At 32.5% G+C, this 17,201-nt stretch overlaps 1 protein-coding gene across 1 annotated transcript in view; it reads right to left on the reverse strand.

Moving 5' to 3' along the window:
- LOC105256786 (protein TIS11) overlaps positions 1–17,201 on the reverse strand; it is a 30,196-nt gene that overhangs the window by 11,419 nt on the left and 1,576 nt on the right. The window lies entirely within an intron of this gene.

Raw genomic sequence — 17,201 nt, forward strand, 5'->3', positions numbered from 1 at the left:
AAAATATCGATTTACCGATGTAAATTAATATTTATGAATATATTATGAAAAAATTCTTTTTGGAATTTTTCAAGATTAAAATAATTTTATATATTTTTTTCTTAATTCTATTAGAAATTCCAAGAAGCGTTTCTTTTTTATATCTTCATAAATATTATATTCTAATTTTATATTCATAAATAAATATTTAAAGGCTATTTTATTACAGACAGAGCGAACAAACAACAATATTAATAGCATCGTAAAAAACTCTGGAATTTTTAGAATTAAAAAAAGAAACTTTTAAATTTAATATATATTATTTAAAACTTAAATATTTTAATATGTATATTTTATTACAGACAGAGCGAACAAACAACAATATAAATAGTTAGTATCGTAAGTAACTCTGGAATTTTTACAATTAAAAAAAAAAAATTTTGTAAATTTAATATATATTAAATTAAATTTAATTAAAAATTAAATATTTTATATATATATTTTAATATATATTAAATTAATCAAAAATTAAATATTTTATATGGATATTTTTTAGACGCAGATAGAGTGAACAAATAACAATAGTGATTAACACTATCGAATCACATTGCGGACTTTTCTCTTCGATCTAGAAACGATGCAAAGTAGCAAAGTAGTCGCGATTCAGCGGCTTTCCGCGAACTTTCCACGTGACGGCGTCCGCAATAATCGCGGATCTGCACGTTTCACGGAAGCGCTTTCATTGTATCTATTTGAATTAGAGAACTGCCGGCTCTTCACGCGGCGGTTTTCACATTTTCGTCACGGTTCACTCGACGCTCCGCTTTTTCCCTCGTACGCCGATGATAAACGAAGCGAGGCAAGGTATCCAACGGCGAATACCTTGTCAGCGACTCGCCTGCCCACGTCTCGTAAAGAAACTGTATCCGACAGACACGAACAAGCATTGTACCGTTATTGCGCGACGAAAAAAAAGCAACGGAACTAAAAATCGGAAAGCGAGCGCGTGTATTTTTTTTTAAAGAATTTTTTTCCCCTTTGAGGAGAGGTAGGTATCGCTGCCGTGTGAAACGAGAAAAAAAGACAGTATGCGAGAGAAGAAACGTTAAAATGGAGATCTTAAGGTAGTGATACGGTCAGAATAATCGTAATGATAAAGTTCTGCTACGCGAGTACCACATATACCTCTGAAGATTTTATCGTTGATTTAACGCACTTTATTCGGCATCTCTTAACTTATCCGGAGAAACTTTAATGTAGCAGAACGTGTAGCTAATAAAGAGGATAATAAATTGACTCGTTCTAGTGTATATGTAGTGGTTTTTGCCTTAGATCTGCGCTATGCATTTCGATCAATATACATAAATCAAGTTTGCTATTTTATTTCCTAAAGATTATAAATATTGCATTCTTTTCTAATTCGATTCTTTTCTTTAGTAATTATATTAAAATCTGTTTTAGAGAAAAAGACTCAAATGCTCCCCCGATTTTTATTAAGCTTAATAACATGGAATATTAATAAAAAATGTTAACAAGTAAAAAAAGTATAAAAACAGAATTAGAATAGAATAGGAGGCAACATCTGACAAGTTTTTGTTCAAGTGGGAAAATAACAGCTTTATATTCTTACATAAAATTGACGTATAAACTGCATAACAGCTGTGAAGAAACGCGATGACATTGAATGATATAGAAAAAAATGCATGCTATTTCCAGCTCTAATTTTTTTATAATCAACGATGAGGATGAAATTTTCAGGTCATTATAAAATATCCTTTTCGGAACAGACAGATTATTATGAATCATATCGAACAATAGCGCAGAACTAATGCAGGCTGTAGCGGTTGTTGACACTGTCATGAGTCAGTCACGGTTCAATTGGTTGCACGACTGCGTACGAATTTGCACGTGTGCAGCAACTTGTATGTGTGGGATATTATCTATCAATGGAGATCTGTCGGGCAGACATTTTCGAAATATGTTATGCAATTATGTAAATATTCGATCGTCAAAAAAAAATACAATTATACAGGGTGTTTCTTAATAAGTGCGAAAAATTTTAGAAGCTGATTCTTTGTCGAAAATTAAGAGGGCTTTTTCATATAAATATAAATTAACTTTTTATTTTTCAGGCTTTTATTAAAATTTTTGTTTTCGTTTCAGTTTTCCCAACATTTACTTTAATTTTATTTTTATTTTAAAATTTAACTTCTCGTAATTCAAAATCTATGCTATTTAGCATTATGTTGTGTGATAACGTATTTTATTTTTTTTCTTGAAAATTACTGATTTTATGAAAAAAAAATGAAAGAAATAAAAAAGTTTCTAAATAAATCAAACTTTTTAATGCATATTTTTAGATGATCATATTCCGGTCCATTAAAAAGTTATAATAAAAAATTGAATAGGGATTGCTAGTTTCATCCTTTTATAATACGGGAGGCTGAACAAAATACTAATAAATAATCTGTTTACTAGTAGACAATATCCACCTAATTTCACTTCTTTAATTTGTTCCAAATTTGAGAAAAAAAAATGAAAACCTAATCTTTACCCCCATTTTTGAAGGAGTGTAATTTCACAGGGAGGGGATGTAGGAGTATATGTTTATATGAAAAATCCCGCTTAATTTTCGACAAAGAATCATCTAAAATTTGTCGCACTTATTAAGAAACACCCTGTATAATCCAGCGGGAAAAAATGATTTTTGAGGAAGTTCAAGAACGTGATGTAGAATGCAGATTCAAAGAGAACAGTTTTCAGAAAGTCATAACTTTCTTGACGTTCATATATGGCAGGCGATTTTGCATATTCCGTTCGTCTCGCGGTTCAAGGAGGTCGCCATAAATTTACGTTGGCGAATTTGTAATCGCATCGTGCCACGTATATATTTCGCGAGAATTGCCAGAAGGCCGACAATGTGCGGATGCCAGTCGGCGCCGCAGTCGCGGTTGAATAATCACGGAACCGGCGACATTTCTTCCATCGCGCGCGTAGATAAGGTTTAATTGCTCGTGAAATGCATTACCACGTGATTCAGACCCGTATCGTGACTCCGTAATGACTTCGAGGTGTATTAAATCGATGAAAGGAGGGAGGGAATATAATTTAAGATGCTCTCAGCTGAGCTCACATAAGGATCGCGCCCTGTGTAATCCCCCTCTCCTTCCTTTTCATCGGCGCATTCATTTCTTCTCGCAACAATCAGTGGGAAAAACAGTGACACGTACATTCGTCACACGTTTTCCTCATGACTCGTCTTTCTAAGTGGATGAAATAATAAAAGCATCGTTCTTCGAAAAAAAAACAGCGTCTTCCTGTAACTGTATCATCGAGAAATATTTTCGTCAAGATTCAATTTCACTTTATCAAATATTCGCGTAAATATTAGAAGCTTAATATTATTTTATCAATAGAATAAAATTAATTTTAAGAAATAAATAATAGTTAAATGGTAGCATAAATATTCTCCGATGTATTCTCTTTATTTAATTTTCTTGCAAATACTATTAAAAACTTCATTATTAATCATTAAATTAAACGCCGATCCAAATCGTTTCAAAATTATATATAATTCAACATAATAAATTAAAGAATTATAAAAGTATAATATAGCTTTCATCGCTATTTTAATTTAACTGAAAATATTCATGGCTGTTGAAAGTTTAATTGCAACACAGTCGTCCTGTTAAATACAGCGTTAATTGAAAGTAAATGGGTAACATAAGATAAATTAGAAGGAAGTGTTCCCCATCGCGATTTGATTTAATATATCATCGATAGATTGTGTAGATACTAAAGATTAATTTATTTATATTCTAACATTATGTCAATTAAAAAAATGTAGGTGAAAAATGATTATGCAATCAATGTATAAACAAGGATAAAAATAGAATAAAATACAGAGCAATATGCATAATACATAAGCTGTGGCCATCCTCGTCGTGAATTCAATTAGTTTCCGCGAGATCGTATCGCATGTAAATTAATTGGGAATTAACTGACAATTTTCAGACTCACGCAAGATATTGCTTCATACATGCATATGACGATTATGTGCAATTCGCGCGAAAATAAGAAATGAACACTTTCTTCCTCTTTTATCTAACCATCTTAAAGTTTTACCTTTCTAGTAAAACAAGTGTATCAACAATATTCAAACAATATCGACAATTGTTCGAACGTGTTTTTGATGTCATAAAATAAATTTAAATTTATCCCAGGATCACACACGGGGAGGCTATAACAGCTATCGAATATACACGACAAAGTGTCAACGTTATCACAATCACTTTTGATGAACGAACAAGCAATGAAAGCAGATGCCGCGATTTAAGCCTCATTCATACATCCATTCGAGAAGCAAAAGCGATGTGACTCGTTTAATTCGCTCCTAATGCGATCGCAATAACTAGAAATTATTCAAAAATTATTTATATATATAATATAATAAATAAATACATGTAATTATATAAATATCTTATAATTATATAAATATCTTATAATTTAAAAAAATAGATATGTAAAAAATACAATTATAAAAGATTCTTAAATTTTTAAAAGATAGATATACATTCAAACAGATATATATATTAAAAAATAATTATATATATGTATACCTTAAATTTTTAAAATCAGCAAATATACCGATTAAATTTTCAAAATCCAGCAAAAATCGAAAGAATTAAATAATATATTTTAATAAAATCCAAAGCGATCGAGACAATAGACGTTCCCGTCGATTAATGGACAAAAGCACGCGCCGAGCGTAAAAGCGCGCGCGCAGCTCACGAACGGGAGCGGCGAGAAAACACGCGCGGATGATATATGGATGTACTAAAATACGTGCGTGTGTACGCGTATATGCGTGTATGCGCGCGAAGGCCCCGACCGCTCGTAAAATAAGACGCGTGATTCAGGCGTCGGTCGGCCGCGTGACCGCGAAGACTTTCTTGCGCGTAAAAACGCGCGCGCGCGCGCGCGCGTTGGCCGCACACGTGCGTTTACGACGGTCCACGCACACACAGTCGCCGAGGAAGTCCTGCGCGCTGTTTTCATGCCACCGGCTATCCCCGGGTTTCTTTGTCTCTCGCGGTCTCTCGCTGCTTCTTTTTCTCCTTCCCCCTCCCCCCCATGTGACCCCACGCTCTCGCCTCCGCGCACTCTTGTATTCCCTTTTTTCCCCGCTTTGCTCTTTTCTTCGCAGAAGGGAATAAAGAAACGTGGGAGACTTTCGGGGTCGCTCTCCGCGTTTTATCATCCTACGACAGACACGATACGCGATGTTTTATGCCACCGAGTTAGTCGGAAATATAACCGATGATAAAATTATTCCGAGAACTTGCTTGTGGCTGTCAAATGATATATATATATATATATATATATATATATATATACATATATATATATATATATAATTTGATAGCCACAAGATACACACACACACACACATATATACATACATACATACAGGGTGTCTCAAAACTCATAATGAATCTTTCAAAGACAGATTCTTGCACAGAGAAAAATGTATTCAATTAAATATTATTTATCTTAAGTATATCATAAGTCCATCACAAGCATTAAATTTAATTAAATATATTCTGAATTTTAGTAACTGTAGTATTTTAGTCAAGAATATTAAATTAAAACAAAAATTTGGTTTGCTTACCACATAAAGTAAGTTTGATTTTTCTTTGATATAACTTTACAATATTCTTGAAGAGAAAATAAATTCTTCTTTGGAGTACATGATAATGAGATTTTCTAACACTTGTGATGAGTATATTTTAAGATTATTATCAAGAATATATTCTTTGTTGAAGAAAACTTACTTAAAAAAAGAAAAATAAATTGAGTAATCGTTTTTCTTGGCAGTAGAATGATATTTTTCTCTGTGTGGGATCATCTGAAGACGATTTTTCCTCAACGAAAATGTCGAGGCACTAATAATTTTCGAATTATAAGTGACTGGAAATAAGGAGTTTTTCGTAAACTAAACTTTGTAAAAATAAAATATTAACAAAACCACATTCTTCGATTAATTTTAAATAGAGTTTACTTTAGTTGAGTTTTAATTTAAGGCTTAATTGCAGATATATAATGACAAAAATCGGGACATGCAAAAAATGATGACCTTCATCGACATTTTCGCTGAGAAAAAATCGTCTCCAAATGATCCCAGGAATCTGCTTTGAAAGATTCATTATATGTTTTGAGACACCCTGTATATGTGTTTCTCTCATACGTGACTTTACACAAAAGAGAGATTATTATTAAATATTATTAAATATTATTATTAAATATTATTATTAAAAATTATTTATTATTAATTATTAAATATTATTATTAAATAGGTTAAATAGAGATTATTATTAAATACTTTATACATTAAATTATCCTTATATTACATAATTGCAAAATTGCTTTTAGCGACATAATGTACGATGAGATATACAGAGTTTCTTAATAAGTGTAAAAAATTTTGGGAGATAATTCTTTGTAAAAATTAAGGGGAGTTTTTTTATATAAACATATACTCCCACATTCCCCCTTTCTGTGGAGTTACATTCCTCCATAAATTAGGGTGTAAAAATTAGGTTTTTAGGTTTTTATTATATAATTTTGTTTTCGTTCCAATTGTCCCAACATTTACTCCATTTTATTTTTATTTTAAAATTTAAGTTCTCGTAATTCGAAACCTATAACGTATTTTATTTTTTTATTGAAAACTATTGATTTTATGAAAAAAATAAAAAAGTTTCTAAATAAATCAAACTTTTTAATGCATATTTTCAGATGATCATATTCCGGCCCATTAAAAAGTTCTAATAATAACAATACGGCAGGCTGAACAAAATATTAATAAATAACCTTTTTATTAGTAAAAAATATCCATCTAATTTCATTTCTTTACCTTATTCCAAATTTGAGAAAAAAATTTATTAAGAAACCCTATATAAATAATATAAAATTTATAGAAAAAAATTATATATAATTGAATTTCAATAAATATTAAAATAATATTGAATTTATAGCCCCATTTAATAAAGATTATTCATAAATAAAAAAAAAATTCGCACAAAATTCTAGTTTGAAGTTTCGTTGGATAGCAATCAACAGTCCCAAAAAAAACTCGTTCAGATAAAAAAAATCTCAATGTCGATATGTGTTATAGCGGGCAAATCGACATGTAAGGCAGTTTCAATTATTTCCGAAGGTCTTCCGCGCGACAGAAAAATGACCGAGTTGGCATATCGCTGGTATCACGGAATGAGAATTAACGGTAATACGCAGCGTTTCCGGCATTGGAACGAACCGTGGAAAATACGTGACTGCGGCGGTCACGTGCGATCTCGTATCGTAACTTTCGATGTACGATCATCTCGAAAATAAACGGCGAACGTAGACAATTATTTTTCGCCGGGTACGTTACATCGATGTATTTCCGTTTCATATTAAAAACTACATGTTACATCGTTCTTTATTACCTGTTAAATTAATGACGCTTTGAGCGCAATAACCGAGATTTAATCTCCGCTCGTGAAAGGAAATGTACCTTTTTATTCGTCCGTAAATCAAATCGCAAAGCAACTTACACGATGCACTTAAAGATACAGACTATACCGAATTATAGATTGAATTGATGGCAATGTCTCTTACTTGCATCATTATTTATTATCTTCCCTCGTGATTTTTGGAAAATCAATTTTTTCATGTATTTTGAAATAAAAATGTATGAGTGCTACTGGGACCGACAATAAATTCTATTCAAAAATAATTTTATTTTTCAAAGTAAGAATCTCTATTTCAGGATTAATTTAGATAATCGGGTCAATTAATTTCTCCGAAGCAACTAATACTTACTAATGTATTTTCATGCTTAATTAAATAAATTAATCCAAGTAAATTAATTAACGGAATTTATTGACAGTCTACGATTGCATTACATTTAGCAAAGCTGACACTAATCAACGTGTCTCGCGTATATAATATTTTATCGAGGTCTCGCTAATAAATTTGCGATTTCACAGAACTAATTTTTGACTTTCGAATATCATTGTTACATCATAAGAGTATGCATCGTGCGATAATGTTGCCGTAATAATCATCAATACACGAATATCTAGGATTACTGTCTTATCTTTTGTTACGTGTGTCGCGTTAAAAACGTCGTAAAAAATATTGCACGTTATCACACGGTCGTAAAAATATCGTACGAAAATATGTTATATAATTTTTAAATTGATTTTTTAATACAGTTTTTAAACAATAATGTATATGTTTTAATTCTTTCTACAACTTGATCGAGACAATTGAAGCTAATTAAAAAGGAAAGAAATTTGTGAATGATTTCAAATCTGTTTTATATAAATGAAAGGCAAGAAAAACATATCGCGTCTCAATTTCAATCGAAATTGAAGACAGCAGCAAATACGTTTACAGCAGGAAATATGAGCGTCGCGAATCGCCGGAATTGCCGAGCAATTTACCTGGCTCGACCACAAGAAGCGATTCAGGTGAATGATAACTGCAGCGAAATCTAATATAGCAAAGGTCACGAATATTCGCACCAACAGTGTGGTATAATTTATCATTGATATCTTAATGTTATAGCTCTCAGTGGCCGAGAAAATAAATTACATCGATAAATGCGACGCTTTCGGAAAAATAATGACACACAAAATACGCAGGCATACGCAGAGATTTGCAACTAACAACTTTAATCGAAAGAAAATATGACAGCTGCAAATCAAGGGAATTTTTCTGAGCTGGTAATTTTTTTCCAGCCTTACATAAGATGCGTATTATTTTTATGCGCGATCAACTTAACTTATCACGGTGTCAAAGTCCAAAAAGCAAATTCATAATAAATTTTAATTAAATATTTTCGAGTCGACGAAATTTAAATTAATGGCATTATACATATGCCTATATAATTTGCATGTATTTTAACCTATTTTTAAACTATTTTATCTTATGACTCACTCTTCCATCTAAAGCAACATTTAAAGTAGCTCTCTAAAAAATTCTTTGATATATATAATTAATTCAATTTGAATCTAATATGTTCTCAAGATAATTGATAAATTCAGAAAAATGAAAAGGAAAATTCAAAGACTCGAGAAATTAAAATATAAAATTAAAAATTAAATAAATTTAAATTGTCCTGATAATTTACATCTTTTTACTTCATTAAAAGATATGATTTTATGCCCATCGCTCACAATGATACAATGCGATAATTAGCTACGACTCATTAAAGACATTAATATTTTTTTTCTTGCTATTTTTATTCGCACTTTTATGACCTCAATTATACGAACAAATGCAATCGACACACCTCGTTCACGTGCGAGCGGAAACAGAATCGCCCGGAAAACCGGTCCCCCATTTTTTCCAGAGCGTGACGATGTCTGGAGCTACCGAAACAGCCCGGATTGGAAACTTCCAGAACCATCGCATAAATCAAGCATGAAAGTGAAATCGAAAGCCACAAAGTAAACGCTCCCCGACACTCTCGCTTTCTCTCGTGCGAGCCAGAGAGAAGAGAGAGGGGGGGGGGGAGAAGAGGAGAAAAAATTCACTCCTTGAAATTAAATGCAAAAAAATAAATATATGCTTTGTGAATAAAAAAAATGTAAAATTTCCCATCGTAATATATTGATCTTAATTTTATCGACTCGCATTTACTCGATTCTCCGCCCTAAGACTGCATATTTTTCGATTATATAATCTGTTATTGCGTATAACGCGAAAAATTGATCAAACTTACGCAATAATGACAATACTGGCGTAAACACAAGACGCTCGATGTGGTGTAATTCCTCGAGATTATCTCGAAGGGGGATCGCGAAAGGTTAAAGTGTTCGAAAAGCATCGACGAAGACGAGCAGCGCAGAAAGTGCAAGGTGCGCGGAAATGGCTCGTGTCCTTCCCCCTGCGTGTCTTTTGTGTTTACCGGTCCTTTTCATGAATACGGGAAAGGGACTGGCTTTTAATGTGACAAGAACCCGTTGCAGTAATTCACAAAGCCACTCGCAAATTTACGTTAAAAAATAACGAATAAATTATTTTGTAGCATGCCCTTTTTAATGAATTCCTCAACGCATCTGAAATGTACGGGGAAAATTTATTTTTTGTAGAAAAATCTTTGTTTCTTAAGTGTTTAATAGATGTGTTAATAATTAAATAGATATATTTAATTATTATATAGATATATTAAATAAAAATATAAATATAAAATATATTATAAATATATTATAAATATATTATAAATATATTAAAAATATAAAATATATTAAATAAAAATATATTAAATAAAAATTATATAGATAAATTATATAGATAAATTAAATAGATATAATTTAATAGATATATTAATAATTTGTAAATTATATTAATATTTCTCCAAGTTTATTCGTCTTAAAGTGCGATATGTCAAAGTGACATGAATCTTTAGAAAAATTTTAATTCATGCTGTTTTGTAAATGTTATTTTTCTTATATATATTTGAGACAATTCTTTCCAATGAATATGCATTTTATCAAATAAATTTTGAAATTTTTTTCGACAATGCACATCCATTTAAAGAATTGTGCGAAAACATTGTTTAAAATGTACATAGAATAGATTGTCACTTTGACATATCGCACTTTAAGACGAATAAACTTGGAAACATTGCACTTGAAGTACGTAATTAAATCGTCACGTACAACTGAATTTTCAAATTTTAATTCATTCACAAGATTTAAAGATTAAAAATTCTTTTATGAGTGTCTGGGGACAGAATAATAAGATAATCGTGCGACACTTTGATCACAATTATCGAACTTTTATCGCGTCTAGACAAACTTGCAACGCTTTTTGCATCGTGAGAAGTGAAAGAAAAAACAGACGTATTTCCAACCGCATAAAGGATCGGGATCGCCCCGAAAAATCCCTGCACAAAAACTGGCCGAACCTGCCAGGATTACGTACAAAGAAGCCTCGCGAAAAAAGTTTTGGAAATCGATGCAACTCGCTGCGAAGGAACGAACGAGTCGTCGCGTTATCCCTTTGTCGTGACACAACAGGTCTTTTCAGAAATATGGGAAAATTTGTCGGGGGATCGAGGGGACGCGCACAAAAGGGTGGGGGAGCCCCAGGTACGTGCTACGCCAATGGAGCCGAGAATCCGGGCGGTGGGGGAGGAGGGGTAAGGGGTACGGGCAGCGGAGCAGCGCACAAAGAGGGGTCCCCTCCGATAACCCCCTCACCCTCCTCGCATCCCTTCATTCTCTCGGTCACTCCTTCTTTAGCACCGGCGGCAAACCTGAAGCAACAGGTTCCTACGCCCCTTCTTCGTGGCTCGCGTTCACCGAGCGGCTTTTTGTTGCCGATGTGTACGTCGTGCGCGCTCGGGGCGAGGGGTTTCCGCTTTTAGAAAAATTCAGAGGTTTCTGTCGGCGCATCCCTTGCTCCGGGGAGTAAATCCGCGCGAGAGGAGATGCAAAGAGTTGAGATGGATTAATTTGCGAGAAAACGTATTTACAATGAGAAACAAGATGCTCTGGAGATTGAAATTATAATTTTGTGCCATTATTACTCTTTAATTCTATTATTTTATATTATTCTTAAATTTCATATTGTTCTATTATTTTATTAATTCTATTATTTTATATTATTTTTAAATTTCATATTATTCTATTATTTTATTTATTTTATTATTTCATATTGTTCCATTATTTTATATTATATTATTCTTAAATTTCATATTATTATATTATTTTATTAATTCTATTATTTTATATTATTCTATTATTTTATTTATTCTATTATTTTATATTATTTTATACCTTGAAAATATAATTCATTTTGCACAGTAGTTTTATTAAATGCTTTTGTAGTCTATTGCATCACATATTTATAAATGCGACGAGCATCATTTATTTATCAGACGACTTATCCGCTGTTTATTCTATGACATCCGTTTTGAATAATTGAAATGATAATTAAGAGTTTTTCGGAGTAAAAAAAAACTCGTATTCATATTTCTTCGAGTTATAATTAACACGCGATAAACGATATATAAAATACAGAGTAGGAATTCGTGGGTAAGATAAATTTTTTCGCGGGAGAAACCCATGACACATCGGTCCATTCGACTGAAATTTCCACATCTCGCGACAATCCATCGATTTTTGAGTGCGCTCGAATATCGAAAGTCGAAAGTCCACCCGATCGAACGAGTTTCGAAACCGAGCCGAGGAGAAATTGCCGAGGAAAGTTATGCGCGAGTTCGAGAAGGAGAGAAAAAGGAGAGATGCGTTTCCGCAGCGAGGCACACATCGCGCGGTTGAAAGGAAAAACGAAGCCGACGATTGCGAAAATTATCCTCCGAAAGCACGTTTAATCGTTAATAATCGTTAATAATAAATCTCGCGATCTAAAAACGATAAATCTAAAATTACACTCAAAATCGAAAATTACAACGACGAATAAAAAATTACGTATCTTTCCAAGCCACGTGTATCGAGAGTAATCATATCTTGCAACAGCAACAAATAGACGAAGTTGCGAAATCGGGATAATAATTTCGATGAGATAAAGTCCCTGGAAAGCGCGCATAAAACAAAAAAAAAATTATCCGACGCTAATTGACGTATTTTCGTTATCGCGAGTAAACACACGATTATTTTCTCGTATTTATAGTACGTATCGCGATTTGCGATTTCGTCGAGATTATGCAGGCCATCATTCATTGGCAAAGGTCGGCAACGACGTCGCAATCACTCACGCGATAATTATTTCCGAGGCGATTTTTCCCCTATTTTTCTCTCTCTCTCTCTCTCTCTCTTTAGACCTTACGCTTTTAACCGCATTCGCATGATAGTGGACGGGAAATGACAAGTGAACCACCTTGGTAGGCTCATACCGGAAATCGAACGATACACGTGTGATACGCATAATTACGCAATGAGTGTGTGTGACATATGTGACATGCGTGCCTCCAGAAATAATGAAACATTGATACTTGAGAGATTGTTACGAGCCTGTCCCTATTCGTGAGTATCACCGGACATCCTCACGATCACCAAATAAAAAAGGCAGCGGTCGTTTCTTTATCGAGAATTTTATATCAAACATCCGCCCTGTCATCGGCCAATTTCTCGCTTTAAAATTGGACGTCGATCGAGAGGAAAAATACCGAGGCCTCCTCGTCTTATCTCTCGATTAGAATCGCTTACGAGCACGATAGATAACGCATAGACATAGATACCGCATTGTATATAAACGCAGAAAAAAAAATGACGGTTTCGCAAGATCTCCGGGTGAAGCAACCGCGCGTATCCTTGTATTATTCCCCATAATGGACAAGCGAAGGATAAACAACGGATGAAAATAATATTTACAGAGAGATCGTAATCGTTTCTTTTGCAATATAGGTTGTATTCCTCGATAATTGAATATTAATCGAAATGGCATACATATATGTATGAGAAGCGTTTAAAATGATCGCAGTTTTTATTTATTTATTATTCACATTTATCGTGTTTTTCACTTATTCAAATCTGCGCGTTACGTTAAATTAAAGTCGAGGTCCATCATTTTTCTCCTCCGTTTTTCGCTGCGATAAAAATAAAATGGAAATACATAAAGATAAACCCATAATTGCGTACATGTGTCAATTTGCATAAAGAACATAATGAGATGACAATTTCATTCTAAATATAGGTACATCTATTTTATAGGTGCCAAATTGAAACGAGAAAATATCGTTACATGGTAATATCGTTACAAGGACGATCTGATATCTTTTTAACGTGTATAAAAATTTCTAGTTTCAAATATATCAAAATATAATAGCAAAATAAATATTGATCATAATCTCTCTTTCCCTTTCTTTCTTTCTTTTGTACAACTTTATATACAATGTGTCCTAATAATTATGGAAACATCAATATTGATAAGATCATAAGACCTTACTGTAGGAATTTCGTACAATAGATCGCAGCAAATAATCGCGTTAAGGTCACACAAAAAGTCTACATAAATACGCAAAACACAGGGCAAACATATCAAAAGCAGCCGTCTCATCCGTTCGACATGTGAAACTCGAGAATAAATAAAACATTAGGATACAAATTCAATAGACCATCTATGGCATAGCCTCAGAAAAGCTGAAATATGAAAAGCGATGATTTCTTTGTCCGATAACAAACATATAATATTTCCTTTCAATTAAAATTCTATTTTTTATAAATTAAACAATAGCATAGCCCACACTAAAAAAGTTAAATGTGTTTAGCGTTGAATATTATTTCTCTGATTGAAACATTTATTTGACTCAAATATTTAAATATTTCAATTAAAAACAAATAATCAACCGAACAATAAGATAATAATTTTGTTTTCAATGTATATTCGATATATTTAACATTGATCAATTTTTAGAAGTCTCATATGTTTGTGAAAAGACACGTCGGTTATTTTAAAAAGGAATAGCGATACTTTGATTGCAAAGAATAATAATGCTCGTATTGTTGCCGTCTCATGTCTGAGTTGTTTCCCTTTCATTAGCAAAATTATATTTAATGAATACGTCTCATTCGTTAACGATGTACATATATTTACTTTTCTTTGCCGGAAATTCAAGTCTCGCCTAACATCTTTATACTCGTTTCTATTAAAATGAGTATGCTATAGAACTTTTACGATTAAATATTCATATTCGCTTCGGCTCGTGCGCTCGAGAGAGGCTCACTGTACCAAAACGCATAAAAAATCCCCATCTCCATCGCACTCTGACGCACTCTACGACGCAATCGAGCATACGTGCAGTCGGAACGGAATGGCGAGAGCGAGAATGCATTTGTTAATCCAACACGCTCCAATACACGTATGCGTATTGTACAAGTGGTACCATCAAGTACCAGTGATATTCCGTGCGCGGAGAATAATTCCTGCTGACACGTGTCAGCGGTATCTCCTCGTGAGAGGGAATCGATGAAATATGAAAATAATACTTCTGACGCCAACAATGCTCGCAATTGTTAAGAATTCTTCAGTACTTACAAAGAAAAAAGAAAAAAAAACGAAACAGTAGCTGAATTAAATTATAAATTGATTCAATGATTATTAATATATTGATTGATTTTAATTAATTTTCAGGGAAAAATCAATATTTAAATTAATATTAAAATCAATATTTAAATTAAAAATCGTTATTTAAATTAATATTATCGTGATATTATCTTGATCCTATTTTATATTTGGCTATTCTTGGAGAAAAATAAAATTAATAATTGATATCTTATACCTTAAATGCTAGATAAAATCTTGTACGAATAAATATAATCATGTAAAATATATTTAACAAATAAAAAATGCTTTGTTATTAATTTAATTAATATAACGAAGTCGTGAAAGACGTGTCATATTTAATTATGTATGTATTTTTAATTAAAGTGAAAACGGGACAGTAGCTTTCGTTAAATTAGATTGTCTTTTCATATTGAAACAATAGATGCATCATAGAAAATTAACTACTCTTTCAAGCAATTAATATTAATTCGATATTCTTTTTCGATTTTGATCCAAATGGGAATAATTAATTGAAATACATTTTATTCGAATAACTCGTTATTTTTGATCAAAACAAATTCGATATTGACAAATCGAGACGATAAAAATAGAAAAAACCAGCAATGTTTCGATCGTTAAATCGGTCTGTCATCAATCACATGTCACTCGATTATCTGTCATCGGGTTTTAATGACGTTAAAGTATTAGATCTTTCGATCACGTTCCATTCCACGTTTCCTCTTAAATCCAACGCTCGTGAGAGAAACTCACGTCGGAGGAGAAACCAAGGAGAGTGTTGTGCCTAGTTCTCTCTAAGGTGAGAGTCTCTCTGGCTCGACTCGCGCGACAAGCCTTTTATTTACGTCGTGCGAGAACGCGCGATCCTCCCATCTTCATCCGCGATGAAGGCCTCTCGGCGCGAGATGGAAAATGCGACGTCAACGACGACGATTACTATTAATACATTCGACTGGCATCCCGTTGGAGCTAGTATTGTGTTATTAACATAAGTAATTTCTTACAACTTTATTCAAATCAAACTCAATTTATACATCTACATTTTAAACATTAGATACAATTTTAAATGAAATATAGTGACCGAAATTATATCAAAATTATATTTCTAATTAAAAGTAAAATTTCATAATTTAATCATTTCTAAAATAATCGAAAATATTTAAGAACGCAAAACAAGGGAAAAAATTTGGAAAATACCACTGTGTATCGGTACAATTTGAATCAAGATATTGATAACGGATATGTGATGAAAAAATATTGATATTTCGAGATTGTAAGATATATAACAGTATAGATTCTCGATTATATAAATTTACATCGGCGTGATTAATTAAAACAATAAGATAATTAATACTACGTGTTATCGTTATTGTTATTCAATACAGATAACAATAATAAATAGCATCAATTATCTTACTATTTCAATCACTTATGCTATTGTAAATTTATATACGGTGGCCTTTTTAATTGAATTCGCTAAAAGAGATTATCGTTAATAAAGTGATAAATGACAGACGAGTTTAAGATGTAATAAATTATAAAAAATGTATAATTACAATATGTCATTTAAATTGATTTGCTACAAGATTACTTCGATAACAATTTTCCGTGAATTTTTGATTATGCGTGAATATTTGATTATCATTGGTGCGTAGAATTAAACTAATGACCTCTTTCGATTCAGTCATCCCTCATGACCGATGTTTTTTCCGCTCAAACGTGCGAAATTACGTTATCTCGACTTGTAACCTTGTTCCGGTATCTCATGCGAAATCTCGATTCAGGAAATCGAGCTGCATCGTTTGGCACATCCTCGCAAATATCGGGAACTCGAATGTGATGGTAATGAGATTTAATCTGCTAAGCACATAAAAAAAACTATACCGAATCTCGATATCTCGACGATCGAGAATTATAATGTTCTGGCGAACACACGTTACATATTTTCGATGGTATCTCGTAAATAATTCCCGGGGATATCGCACGTATCTGATTTATCTCGCTTTGTATTTCGTATAGAAAAAAAAAAGAGAAAAAAATAATTGACACATAAACGCTCTCATACATATACAAAATGTAATAAGTCGTCGCGAAACTTGTAATTATATACATATGAGTGGAGAGAATGAATTGATTGG

This window comes from Camponotus floridanus, unplaced genomic scaffold, assembly GCF_003227725.1.
Source record: "Camponotus floridanus strain SB8 unplaced genomic scaffold, Cflo_v7.5 scaffold50, whole genome shotgun sequence".
Lineage (NCBI taxonomy): Eukaryota > Metazoa > Arthropoda > Insecta > Hymenoptera > Formicidae > Camponotus > Camponotus floridanus.